This window comes from Pithys albifrons, chromosome 4 (genome assembly GCF_047495875.1).
Source record: "Pithys albifrons albifrons isolate INPA30051 chromosome 4, PitAlb_v1, whole genome shotgun sequence".
NCBI lineage: Eukaryota > Metazoa > Chordata > Aves > Passeriformes > Thamnophilidae > Pithys > Pithys albifrons.
Window position 1 is genome coordinate 78,051,863 of NC_092461.1, and position 14,077 is coordinate 78,065,939.

A 14,077-nucleotide genomic window follows, 5' to 3' on the forward strand; every position below is an offset into this window, starting at 1 on the left:
ATCTCTCAGTAAAATGTACCTGTGTTGGTTCCAGATTATGAAGTTTAAATGAGATGAAGACAATCAACACATAAAGACCCTCTTTGGCCTGTACGAAAAGACCTAGAGGTGTTAGACGAAACAACTCAAGAAAAAAAAAGAATTCATGAATTTGCTTGGATATTACTGCAAACTTGTGTTCACTAGTTGTTTAGAAACAGCACTAGAAGCCCTCAATTGTCCACAGTCATTTTTGTGGAAAGCAATATAAATGAAAATGTTTTTATACGACATCTAACAGATGAACTAATTTATTTATTGCTCATAAAGACTTGAGGACCTTGTCATTCAGTGGGGAGGATCTCCTGGAATCATGGATGCTCCTAAAATGCTGCTGCCGTCTATTACTTTTACTCTTTGCATCTCAAGCCTAGAAGCCAACATAGCAGACATGCTAATTGCTGCTGTCACATTCTTCCCTTGGCTTGCAGGTTATTACCCACTCTTTTCTTATCTCACCTGCTGAGATCACAAGCTCTTTGGTATCTTAATGGTTCATAGCATGAATTTTTGGTTGATGAATTTCAGGTGTTATTGAAATAAGCACCATGAGTAACAGCAAGAGCTCATCATTTAGACACCGAAAAGGGAACAGTTGATGCTGCAGGCATGAAGCATTTTATTCACTTCTCAGATTTTCTGCAGATATGAAATATACAGTTTCTATAAACGGAGGGGCAGTTTGCAATACATTTTTGAGCAGGGTGCTGCTGATGCAACCACAGTGAAAAATGTGGTTGTTTTTTTAAATAAACCCCTGTCTGTGGAATAAAGCAGTTCCATTTGAAAGATTTAGTATTTGCAAACACTTCCAGATTTTTCTTAAGGAAATCTAAAATAAGCTGTGGATAACGTTTAGATTTTGAACAACTTGTAATGAACAAGCATCAAAACATTCTGCAAAACTGAAAAATTGCATTGCTCAATTGAAATGTGTTTATTTTGAGGTAACAGAAAAGAAACACTGGACAATATTTCTCTAAATAAACCACTTTGGTACCTCATGCATCTCCGTCTAGAGAGCCCAGTCTCTTGGGGAAAACTGAGATGTAATTTATCTAATCTGTTTTTCCTGTGAAACAAATAAAATTTAAAATGACACCAGAATAAAGTGGAATAGCTCAATCATTTAGGAATTCTGAAACTGCACCTCAACTGAAGGCCTCAAAATAAAACTGTATAGACTTTTGCATGATGTTCCTTTCTCCAACTGTCTCTTCTTGGTGGGAAAAGCAGGGGGCAAATCCTACAGTGACTATTCAGAGCAACAAAAAAACCCGTTAAAATGCCAGCATTTTCTCTGGGACAAAACAACCAAAAGTTTTTGACAAGCTCTAATATTAGAGTAATACATCAGCATTGCATTAATTTTGAACAGAGGTATTTCTATATGAAAACAAGCTTATATATAGTTGGAATTTAAGATCAAATTCAGCCCTGTGCAATGCAGTCATATTTGCAGTATGTAATTAATCCCACATAGAGATCTAAATGAGAGAAGTATTTGATGCTTAGAAACTTCCATATTACAAATATATGGGACATGAATGAGGTGAAAATAGACTGAAAAAATATCTTTTGTATCCAGTCTTTCTCTAAAGTCCTGGATTCGCTGCTAAAAGTGACTACCAACCAGGCAGCCTCACCTCCCTGCCCATTAAGGCCATGGGACAGATCATCCTGGCAGTTATGTTGAAACATATGGGAGACAGAAAGGTGATTAGACAGCCAGTATGTCTTTGCTAAGGGCAAGTCATGCCTCAGTAATCTAGTGGCCTTCTATAATGGAGTGACTGCCTTGGTGGACAAGGGAAGACCTACTCATATCATCTACTTGGACTTCTGTAAGATCTTTGATACAGTCCCCCAAAACATTCTTGCTGCTAAATTGGAGAGATAGGTGTTTCATGGAGCAACTGTTAGACAAGTAAGGAGTTGCCTAGATGGCCAGGTAAAGTAAACAACAAATAAGTGGAGGAATAAGGACACCATGCACCACACCAATGTGGTCAAGCAAATGCCATTTATTACACACTGTACACGGTTTATATAGGGTTAAGGCTGTGTTCGATTGGTTAAATTGAATCTCACACCATCTAACTGCAAACTCTTAATTGGTTATAATCCATATCTCACAAGTCCAGTGTTTTGGTGAAATCATCCTCACTGTTTTCAGGAACATCTCCGGTGTCCTGTGGGAAATCTGAGTTCTCATGAGAAACTCTGGGGAGTTGCTAAGAACTCCTGGGGAGTGATTGTTCCTTTACCAGACAACAGCAGATGTGGCCTTGCTGCTTCTCAGCTGATATCTGCCTTCAGTCTCACAGTGTCTATATAGATCTAAACTGCTCACCTTTGATTTTTCTATACCAACAGCCATGTTCAAAGCATTACAGTCAATGGCTCATTGTTCAAGTGAAAACCATAAATGAGTGGTGTCCCTCAAGGCTCCATACTGGACCAATACTACTTAAAATCTTCATCAGTGACACAGTGGGATCAAGTGCACCTCAGCAAGTTTGCGGATGACACCAAGCTGACTGGTACAGTTGATTTACCAAAGGGAAGGGATGCCATCCAGAGGGACCTTGACAAGGCCAAGGCAGTGAACCCATGTGAATCTCATGAAGTTCAGCAAGGCCAGGTGCAAGGTCCTGTATGTAGGTCTGCGCAATCCCAAGTATCAGTACAGACTGGGGGATGAGTGCATTTTAAGGTAGCCCTGCAGAGAAGGATTTGGGAATACTGGTGCTTGAAAAATTGGGCATGAGCCAGCATGAACCACACCCTGGGTTGCCTCAAAGAAGCATGGCCAGCAGGTGGGGGGTGATTGATTTTCCCATCTAGTCTGCTCTTGTAAAACGCCATTGGGAATACTGCATCCAGTTCTTTATGTCCATCCAGTGTCCACAGTACAGAAAAAATATTGACCTGTTTGAGCAGGTTTAGAGAAGGGCCAAAAAGTAGTCAGAGGGATTGAGCACCTCTCTTATGAAGGCAGACTGAGAGAACTAGGGTTATTCAGCCTGGAGAGGAGAAGACTCGAGGATCAGCTTATAGAGGCCTTTCAGTACTTAAAGGGGGTTTTTATAAGACAGATGGAGAGAGACCTTTTAGCAGGGCTTATAGTGACAGGACAAGGGAAAACAGTTTTACACTGAAAGATGGTAGATTTATATTGTAAAAAATGAAGAAATATTTTATGATGAGGGTGGGGACAGGTTGCCCAAAGAATTTGTAGGTTTCTCATTATTGGAAGTGTTCAAAGTCAGGTTGGATGGGCCTTTGAGGAACCTGATCTAGTGAAAGATGTTGTGCCCGTGGCATGGGGGTTGAACTAGATGATTTGTAATGTCTTTTCCAACCCGAATCATTCTTTGATTCAGTGTTTCTATGGTTCTAGCTATCCACAAAGGTTCTCAAGCACTGTGAAAGTGAGGATCCTGTGTGGTTTTCATTACTTGGATGTTTGGTGCCCTCCTGCCTAAAGATTTAGTCTTTGGCTGTAATTTCACTTTAAACCATCAATTATTGTCCAGTTAAAGCTTTTCTCATGTATTTAACAAGTCAGTCAAGAAGAATCTCTCATGTTCCCAGTTTTACAGGGAACCACAAGATTGCTTTAATCAGGCTTTGGAAAAATAAGATCAGAGCATGTAATGAACATGTACACAAAGATGAGGGTTACTGCACAGATGGCAGGAATAATGCACATCAACATTTGTGTGAGGCAGGAGGCATGTAAAAAGAAAGAACATGACAGTTTACTGTTTAAATGTGGAAACTGCATTGTAAGAATGTATTTTCAGACTAGTAGCTAATCAGAGGGGAAGACCTCTGGTTCTGTTTGCTTTTTCTAGAACATGTCATAAGTCTGTGTGTTTTGTTTACAAATAGACTGAGAGTATATGGACTCTCCAAAACAACACCTGGGTAGCCTGATGGGTATCTGATGAAGACGCCAGCTTTCATTTGTGAAGCCCTTGGGCCAAGAATGTGAAAAATGCAAATGTCCTACAAGAAACTGTGGTAAACTAAAAGAATTTATCAGGATCTGTCTCTTGAAAGCTAATGCATGTATAATTTTACTCTCTACCACAGTTCACTGACCCCAAGTTATGCTTGAATGGCTACATTGTAAACATGTGTGATGTTTAAGAGAACTTGGTAGAGGATTCACCATATTAGTTGCTCATTATGAATAGAGCCTACTGAGGATCCCACTTTGTAGGTATGCATGAATATTGAGTTATTCCCACAGGTATGGTGTGGCAAGGGCGTCCACACACCAATGGGCATGCAGGGTTCTCTGATATGTAGGCAGCAGGATAAGCAGTTGACATGGAACCTTCTTTCTCCCTTCTTACCAACCATTTGCAGTTCTTACTCTAGGGTCCTGCATTTAGGCCAAAACAAACAGGGAGAAAAAAAAATCATATTTTGGGACAGGGGGATAAGGGAGAAAAATTTCTCTAAACATTTTTTATTTTCTTTGGCAGGCACTGGATACTGCTCACAGGTTTGGTATGTGAGACATGGTCCCAGCAGAGACCGCCCAGCACAGAGGCTGCAGGTGAAACAGCTGTTTCAGCCAGAGCTGTCACCACCACAAACATGTTTCCCCTTTGCAATCTATTTGGTACTTACTTGTCCTCATCATGCTAAACATAGACAATATTAGAAAACAAACAAACTAACAAAATCTCATTGTCACTATATTTTCCAAACCCAGTTATTTATTGTGACCAAAGGCCTGTCACAAGGATCCCGTTTGGCAGTCCTGTCTTTGTAGTTTTTTCAATTGTAGTATCAGTAAAGTACATCACACTTCCTATTATCTTGACTTCTTACATAATAGCTCAGGCTCAAAATAACTGAAGAACCCCATACCAAGACAAAAAAAAATACAGAAAAACGAACATTCCACATGTTTCAAGAATGTAAACAACATCATCACACAGACATGCAGAAAACTGGTGTTACTCAAACCAAGCGCTGCCAATTCTTTATCTAATGAGTTGTTGAATCCTGAAACAATCCGAAACTGCTCGTGAGAGCTTAGGGAACAACAGCATTTGTTTTTCCTTCCAATTTCTCCTTATTAAAAGCTACAAGGAAATCACTGAGCTAGAAAGACTACCTCAATTACTCTTAATTGCTGTCTGTTCTAATTAGCCCAGGCCATGGTGATGCTGCAACAAGCAGCACAGGGTACAAAGCAGGTGCTCCGTCTCTTCATGGTGCACTCCCTCCACTTGCAGTGGAAATGCCATTGAGGGAATGGGCATGAGTTCACAGAGGCTGATGATACTCATGATGGTGTTTTGTGTTAAAAGCAAGTCTTGATCTTCCATTTTTGCTCAATGTTTTTTTTTGTCTTTGTGTTTTTGGCAGCACACTAAGTAATCTAGTGAATGAAGCCTCATCTTGCAGACTTCCCCATGCAGAGCAGGAGAGGTGCTACTGATTGCATGGGAGGGTGAGCACCGTTGCAGCAGCTCATCTACAGAGCAGGGACATGTTCATGGCCAAGCAGGCCAGTTACATAAAAGCAGCAAGAAACACTTCTCTAAAATCAAGATGAGGACAGAGGACTGCCTCAAGTTTGCTGAGTGAATACTGAAGCTTTTTAGAGCAAAATAGAGGAGGTAAGTTAGGTCTGGTTCTTGCTATTTCTCCTTTGCCATATGTCTGCAAGACAGTTGGAGTGTAACAATAAATAACTAATAGAGTTCCTTGACACATAAAGACAGTTGGAAAACAGAGCTTCAAGGTGGTAAACTCTGAGCTATCAGTCTGGTTTCTTACAAGCTTTTCCCCAGTAAAAGATGAGAAAATATCAGAAACTTACAGACTGGGCTAATACATATTATCAAATATAGAGGACATGGATATTATTTCAGAACACAAAATATCATAATATCAAATTTAACTCTTTAACCTTCTTATCACTCAGTCATCTAGGACCACATTCAACATCTCTATTGTTCATTAAAAATTAGTAACACAGCGATGAGAATGTTGGAATGTTAATTTCAAATCAACTTGCAGTAAATAACAACTTATTAGTTACTTAAAGGGAAACAGACTCTCTTAATACTACTGATCAGTGAGAAGAACCAGTACTGAACAGAACATTATTTATTTTTATAAATCCCATACCAACCTGATGCAAAACTGCATGACAGGATTCACTTTACTACTGTAAAATTTTAAAACATTCACAGTGAGATGCAATAATTCTTTGATGCTATCTGGGTTTTAACACACTCTTGCTTATGCATTTATATAATTTAAGGGTAGGTTTAAATTAGATATTAGGAAGAAATTCTTTACTATGAGAGTAGTGAGACACTGGAAGAGGTTGTCTGGAGAAGCTATGGATGCCTCATCCCTGGGAATGTTCAAGGTGAATATTTAAGCAATCTGGTCTAGTGGGAGGTGTCCCTGTCCATGGCAGGGGGGCTGGAACTAGATGATTTTTACTGTCCCTTTGAATCCAAGCCATTCCGTGATTCTATATTCTTGAACTAGGGGGTGGCAAGAGAGGACTCCATGTTACTTAGTAGACACGATTTCGTAATAACGTAAATTATCTTCATTATTGCAATATGTGGAACAAAATAAAGGGGTACAAAATTAAAAAGCCCAGGTATACGAAGTTATTTAGGTTCTTTAAACATAGTTTGATGACTTTCTGCAGGAGGCATCTCAATCGCCACCATTGACAGGTGTTAACGGACTTCATGCCACATGCAACTAGGGTGGAAACTATTCCTGCTCACTGAGATCCTGCCTCCAATAACCTAAATACAATGAAAATAAATGATAGACCTCACTGTGATTTAAGGCAATGTGCTTATTTAGGCCTTTCAGCTGCCTGCATAAGTATGTTTAAGTCCCTGCCTCCCAACAGTGGAATGACACAAACTTACCCAAATCACTTTACACTTCAACACTGTCAGGGACAACACTGTTTTAATCAGTGGAGCTTTACCTATTTGTAACAGAATTGTCTGTGACCTAGGAATGTAACTCATAAGAGATAGTCAGAAAATTCTCCACTCTCCTCAGATTTCTAAAAGACATTTAAAATTATTATAAGACAAATATGTTAGAGATAGCTTCCATGAATTTCAAAAAGAGCATGAAGCAAGAAATCCCAGAAAAACACCCCACAATTTTTTGCCTACTGTACTACAGCTGAAATGCATAATCAGAATTTTAAGGCCTGGGAAACAAGCATGGATAGTCCCAAATCCTTGTAACAAACCACAGCCTGACGAGAATGATGGTCTGCTATGGGTATCTCATCTGCACCAGGCAAAGCTGCAGATAAATCAAAGACTGTCCTCCTCCCAACTCTGTCTTTCACCTAAGCTTTCCCCATGCCACTGTTCAAATATTTTAAAAAAGCCACTTTGACTTAAATGCCTAATTTACTGGAAGTCTGCTGGCAATATCTTGTGAGTGGGCTGAAAAACAAGCAATGTACTCTGCAAAGCTTTAAAACCAGCACAGTTTTAAATGGGGATGTTTGCTGACTGCTTTTTCTCTCTCTTAGTAGTGGTCAACTCTGGCAGGGAAATCCTTTAAAAAAACACACAGCCCATGCTAGAAAAAGATCAAAAGCGGATCAGATGTCAGCACCAGCTCATGTCAGTCTCACAAGAAAGAGGAAAAAACAAAGTGAGAAGATGAGTTTTTCTTGCTGTGCATTACCCTTTGCCCCCACCTGCATGCAAGGGCACCAGGGCACAGCACAGCATCTCTGCCAGGAAACGTGGACCTCCAAAGCGAGTGGGATCTTGCTGTCCACATCTGCCCCACCCCTTTCCCCAAAAGAACTCATCAGTCTTTACTCTGGCAGCACCAGGCTTTCTTCCCAGTGCTCCTCCTCACTGGGCTGCCACTCCTGGCAAAGGGATAGTAGCCTGGGCGCTGGTTTGACCTGACTGTTGAACAAGGATAGGGTTCAGGGTGAGGGCAGCCCTGCTTACAGAGAGGCAGCTGATGCACACGAAGGCCTGGCTGTCTCCAAGAGCAGGAGGTGAGCAGTGGCCACTCATGGCACCACCCGCCTGCCTCCTCTGTGTTCTGTTCTCCCATGCCTGTGGGTGAAGGCAGTGAGCACCCACTGATTAAGAGGCAGGATTAACCTGCAAATCAGTACATCTCCACCGGGATTTTGGAGGCTCACTGTGCTGATGTGATGTGAGCGGCTGCAGTCTGTGCCTTGCTGACTCAGCTGGCCAGGCTTACTCCGGCTGGTTGGTGGGCGAGATTGGGTTACATGGCAGAAATTATAACAAAGGCAGGAAACAGATCAGCACTCCCTGGGTTTAACACTCTCTTTGGGGACCCTGCCGGTTTCTAGACTGCAGATGTTTTTTACACTGTCCTGAAATGTGTCTATGTGGCAACCTCTGCTCTGGTGAAGTCAAGCCTGGTACGTAAAATCAAAGCAGTTCAAGGCAGTGCAGGAATGGCTGCAACAGGCACCAATTGGAGAGGTCCAAAGGGTTTTACACTGCCTTTTTATGAATGAGCATGGACATATGAAATCTGCTGAGCAGCATCTAAATCAGAGTAACCAGACTGTCACAATGGAGTCCCTTGGCTGAGCTTTGGGATGACCCCCTCCTTGTTTTTCCCTGCCAGATCCATGTGGTTTTGCCTTCCTGCAGCCGCAGAGCGTCTCCATCACCTTGCAGTCTAGCTAGCCAGTTTTTGCTCTCAGCACTGTACTTCCAGTACAGGACAGGAGGAAAACCCTGGCTGACCTCATGCAGCTTTATTAACTCTAGTGCTAAAAAACCAGTTGTACCCTCAACTGCTTAATTTTGGCAGCTGATTTGATGCAATAGGTCCATGAGAGAGTGGATGTCTTTCATAAAACCAGTCAACTCTGCAGGACTGTATTGCATTTAAAATAGATTGAAGGGAGTTATATGAACACATCATTGCTTGCCTCAAGTACTGATTTGCTTTTAGGTGGTGTTTTTTCACTTTGTGGCAGGATGCTCGAGGAACAACCCCTTCCTGTGACGTGAAGTGTTACTTAGTGTGGGGTAGAAGGAGAGCAACCAAACTGAAGGTGTTTAAGGAAAAAGAGGTCGTTTCTTCTGAGATCACAATGAGCACAACACTACCCTTGGTCCCTGCTGGGAACTCTGATGTTCTGGAAATAGCAGTCTCAAAATGTGAAACATGGTCACTTAGAGGCTACAGATCTTTTTTATATATAAATCTGATAGCAAAAGAAGAGACAAGTGTCTGCCAAAAAAATCCTTGCCTGAGTGAAGGCTGCAGGACTAGAGTGGTACCATGGCTTCCTGCCAGCAGGACTGTCCAAGGGGCACATGTAACATATATAACACATCACCCTGCAAAGCTCCTATAACTGTTGGAATAAGGAAGAATTTCTTAATCTAGTGTCCACTGTATTAAAAGCACATGAAAACTATTAAAAAAAAAAGACATAGGAGTAGAGTATTAAAAAAACCCAAACAAACCTCAAACACACCCACCCTGGAAATGTCTCCCATTCACAGCTTCACAGAGTATTTTCTTTTAACACACCACAAGTATTCTCAGAAGAACAACTGGCGACATTAGTAGTTATTTATTTTTCTTTTTAAAATATTGTTTTAGAAACCTCCCAGAAGGGAGAAAAATAAAATAAATTACTATAGAGCCACATCAGCACAATCACCAAGCTCAAAATGGAGAAGACTACAGTGATCTAAGCATTCCTTTGACGTAAGATGCTTTCTAAATTCACAGTCAGCTCTTCTGCTTCCTTTTACAAAGACACTTCCACTTAATGTCTTCTAAGTCCCCCTGAACACCCACTGGACATATACATATTCTTGGCAGCTCTTTTGGTTATTTTGTGTGTTTGTTTTGGTAATCTGGTTTTATGCATGGGAAAAGTTAATTCTTCTTAGTAAATGAAAGGCTTTCATAAGGGGTCTTCTTTGCATTGGAGACACGACTAGAGGCCAATTGCTATTCAAATCAAGTGTAATAAAAAGGGCTTGTTGTGGAGAACACAGCTCTATTTCTTTTTACTAAAGCACAGAACTACTCACAGTAACCTCTTGCAAGAAAACTGAGAATAAAAACAGCTCCACCATGCTGTATTTCACAAAGCAGCTTGCCAAGAATACAAGTTTCTCAGGATCCAGGACTCAGGGCTGCAGCAGAGAGGCAGACGTGGCTATTGCTGCAAAGGTGGGCCCTAACCAAGACCCTCCTGTCCTGTGGGTCAAAACTCATGCTGTTTCTTATCTGTTCCTGGGCCAGAGTCAAGGTTTGCTGAAGCAAGAGGTGAGCTGTGAAGTTTATGGGGTTTATTGGGTGCCAATCGCCCTCTGACAATGGCATTTCCTGCAGCTACCAGATTTCCCTCCTGCATCCTCTTGATGGGCTCAGTACTGACCCTAAGGCTGAGATGAGCTTTTCACCTTCTGCTGGGCTATTCCAGGTATAAGCCATGTGGGCAGAGGGAATAATGGACAGACTTCCAGCCAAACATAAAAAGGACAGGACCCACCTCTGTTTTGCTTCTGCTACCTCTTAAAAAGGAGATCGTGCGGTTGCTTCTGGCATCACAAAGCAGAATCTCCACAAAGCATGCTGTTTTCTGCACCTTGATGAACTTGAACTGTGAATACCATGGAAAGCACGGACATCTGCCACAGATGTGGCTTCATGCACTGCTTTGGACCCTGCAGAAAAGATGGGTCTGATCAGAGACCAGCAGAGATGGAGCAAAGAAGGGCTGAGTTACAGGTCTCTGAAAAATGTTCCTTGCTTCTGTTTGATGACTCAGGAGAGAGGCAATGAAGACATCTCCTCTTCTTCCTCTTGCAGTATTTCAGCTGATTCAGACCCTCACATATACCAAATTCATTACTTTGAGACCCCAAAATTTTCTCCCAACTTTATCTAACCTTGACTATTAAAGAGGCATCAGTATTAAAGTTTTCAGTGTTCTGGAAAGTTTTTTCAGCTCCTTAGCAATGAGCAGACGAACATGATGTTGGTTTGTTTATCTCCCCACAAAACCAAGCTATGCTGCTGTTTTCTGCAAGGCACTTAAAGAAATTTTGTACAATAATGAAATATGCATACAGTCATTTTTATAATTTGCAAAAGAGGTTAATCCTGTAGTACCATTAATCAAGAAGAAACCTGTTTTCTTAAGGGGATAGGCAAGTTATTCTCTTTAAGGTAGCAAGAAGACTTGTGACTGGGCCTTGGAACATGGTAAGCACAAGAACCACCTCTCAGATTTTTAGCTTTCAAGATCTAGGAAACAATACGTCTAGGAACAAGTTTGAAACACAAATTTCCAGATGGAACCTACATGCAATCTAGTCCTACACGTTTGTTTTTTGTATGTTTGAGGTTGTCCAACACACCGACTCAAATCAAGTTTGGATGTATTCACGCAAAACAAAGCACATAGCTTTGAATACAAACATCTATGCATGCAAGCAGTGGCATGTAGTAACTTCTGGGGACAAGTGACTTTAGCTGTGCAAAAATGCTATGCTGAAATCTGCACAGTGTGTGTTTGGATTAATCTGGTTTCAGACTGTGCAAAGTGTTAATTAAGTGTTAATTAAGGACAAGACCTCTCCCGATCCAAACTTGAGACTTACAGGTCAGATTTAAAATGGAATCACCAGTTATGTGGGGCATTATATCCTGCATTTTCACCTAAAGCCGTTGTCATTACATACACAGATGGTCTGAAGTCCTACCTTAACCCATTAACAAAACATACAAGACAAGTACGTTTTTTGCCATTGAGCACTTCCAAATGTAGTGTATACAGACTGTAACAAGCCTGGCAAGTAAAGCTTCCATGCCTGTTCCTGGGCTGATTCAAAATACAAACTTCAGTAGAATTTTCCATGTTCCCTGGCCAAGACCTTGACAACAAGCACACAGATACATGTGACGTAAAGCAAATCAATAAGCATTTTCCAAACATTTAAAATTTCAGGTTTTGAAAAATATGCAGCAAAGCCCTGTTAAGCAGGCCCTAGTGTCCTGATATCCTTTAAAGAAAGCAATTCTGCCCTTAATCTTTGTGGCATTATGAAATAACTGTCAGAAAAGATGCAAAGTCCTGCTATACTAGGCCTGAATGTCCACACCAGACTTTAAACACACAATCTCTTTAGCAGCTTCAGTTGGGCTGGAGAGAAGTGGATCCCCGTGTCTTGGACTCCATCTACTACAAAAACTTCCATTAAGAGTCAAAAGCTCTAATCACGAAAACATGTTCATGTTTTATTTATTTAAGGCATCAATCTGTCTCTCTGGCTGAGTGGGTGGATTTTCCAGATGCATTCCTGACCAAGCTGAGGGGTATCTGCAGGACACAAACCTCTCCACTTACCCATTGTGCAATACTTGTCCATGCTGACTCCAGGCACCAAGCAAGACTCCTTCCTGCTCATGCCTATCTCCCAGCCTCTCTCTGCTTTCCAGAATCTCAGCCCACTCACTTAACCCAGGCTGAAACAGGACAAATGGAAATTTCTTGGCTCTTGGCTGCTTCACTTCAGGTTTACCCATATACAGAAGGCTACTTAAGTCTGGATAAAATTTTAATCCATGCTTTCCTTTGGCTAATTTTTTATACTACAGCACAGTGGAGTTTGAATTGGTTTTGACTTAGCAAAGCAACATACTGTTCCTTGTTAGTGTCTGCAACAGGCCAAATCAGCCTTAAGTACTTACCCATGGTTCATTTGGGATCTACTGTTCTCTCTCACAGCCTTTTTTAGGCTTTTATATGCTTTCCCAAGCACTTTTAAGAACATAATACAGAGATACGGAGTTGACAATTTCTATGTAGTAACTCAAAAATGGTCAGGAAGTCCTACTGCTCAGCATGGAAGTCCCTTCATGCAGAATTAGCCTCTTCCTGCTATTGCATAAGGGCAGGTGTCTTTAAAGAGAGAGATGCCTAGGCTACTGAAAAGTAGAGGAAATTACTCCTACCTTAAGCCCTATATTCAAATTTCTTATGGAAGTCAATCTTCAGATAGAAAAATTACTCTGAAAAACATCAAGAAATTGGTCAAGTACAGCAGCGTGATGTACGGCATTCAGTGTCACTTTCCTGGGACACTGGCCAGGCTCAAGGCTGCTGGGTGGGATGGTGGAGGACAGCAGAGACCATTAGGTCTGGGTCTAGGTCCAGGTTCACAGGTTAAGGTCTGGGTCAAGGTTAAGTTGCACACCTTCCTTGCAGTAGCTCCCTGAGGAGTGTGGGAAACCAAGCACCAACCATGCAGAGGCAGGGAACCTAATACAATATTAAATGACACCTCATGTAAAACATCGTGGTACTTTTTCTCTAATGTTTCTGATAGTTCAGCAGACAAAATTCTGTACCACCAATTTAATCTGATCCTTCCCCTTCCCTAGATGCTGCCGAAGTGGACAGTAAGAGACCCAACTGCTCCCTTAACTGCAGGAAGCAGGAATGAATATGAAGGCTTTTAAGCAAGGCAGCCAAAGGCAGAAAGGCTTTCTCATCTGACAGATTTGGGCTTATAGTATGAGGCAGTGTGTGTGTCGACACATCTGTCAAGCTACTTTGTACTAACTATTTGCCTTGGTAGCTGCTAATTAAAGCATAGAGCTCTTCCCTGTTAGCATAGCTGTTGTTCATAAATTGCTGGGAAAGTAATGGCAGCAGCACTGCTTTGTGCAGGCTCAGGGGCCTGACTCAATGGGATGCTGAGCAGCATTTTTAAAGAGCTCAGTGCCCTGCAGAATCAGGCATGGGGATTTTACCTGTGCCATTTCACTTAATGTGGGTGTTAGAGCTCCAGGAAACTTTGAGGAAATTCCTAAGAAATAAAAGGAATCTAGGATACAAATGTAAGCAGCACCTGACAGCTACCTGTTTTATTTGTGTGTGTTGTTTTTTTCCTCTAATAACATACCCTCAAGGGAATACAGCACCCCCTTTCTCACAAAACACCAGTGTCCATGTATTGCTGGC

The 14,077-nt window shown here is 41.5% G+C and overlaps 1 protein-coding gene across 3 annotated transcripts in view; it reads right to left on the reverse strand.

Moving 5' to 3' along the window:
* COLEC12 (collectin subfamily member 12) overlaps window positions 1-14,077 on the reverse strand; it is a 102,385-nt gene that overhangs the window by 68,956 nt on the left and 19,352 nt on the right. The window contains exon 2 of one of the 3 annotated variants that reach the window (XM_071554716.1): window positions 10,598-10,772. The exons of the other annotated variants lie outside the window; for them this stretch is intronic. The gene's annotated coding sequence lies outside the window, so the exon portion shown is untranslated. The remainder of the gene's footprint in view (window positions 1-10,597; window positions 10,773-14,077) is intronic. 3 annotated transcript variants of the gene reach the window in all.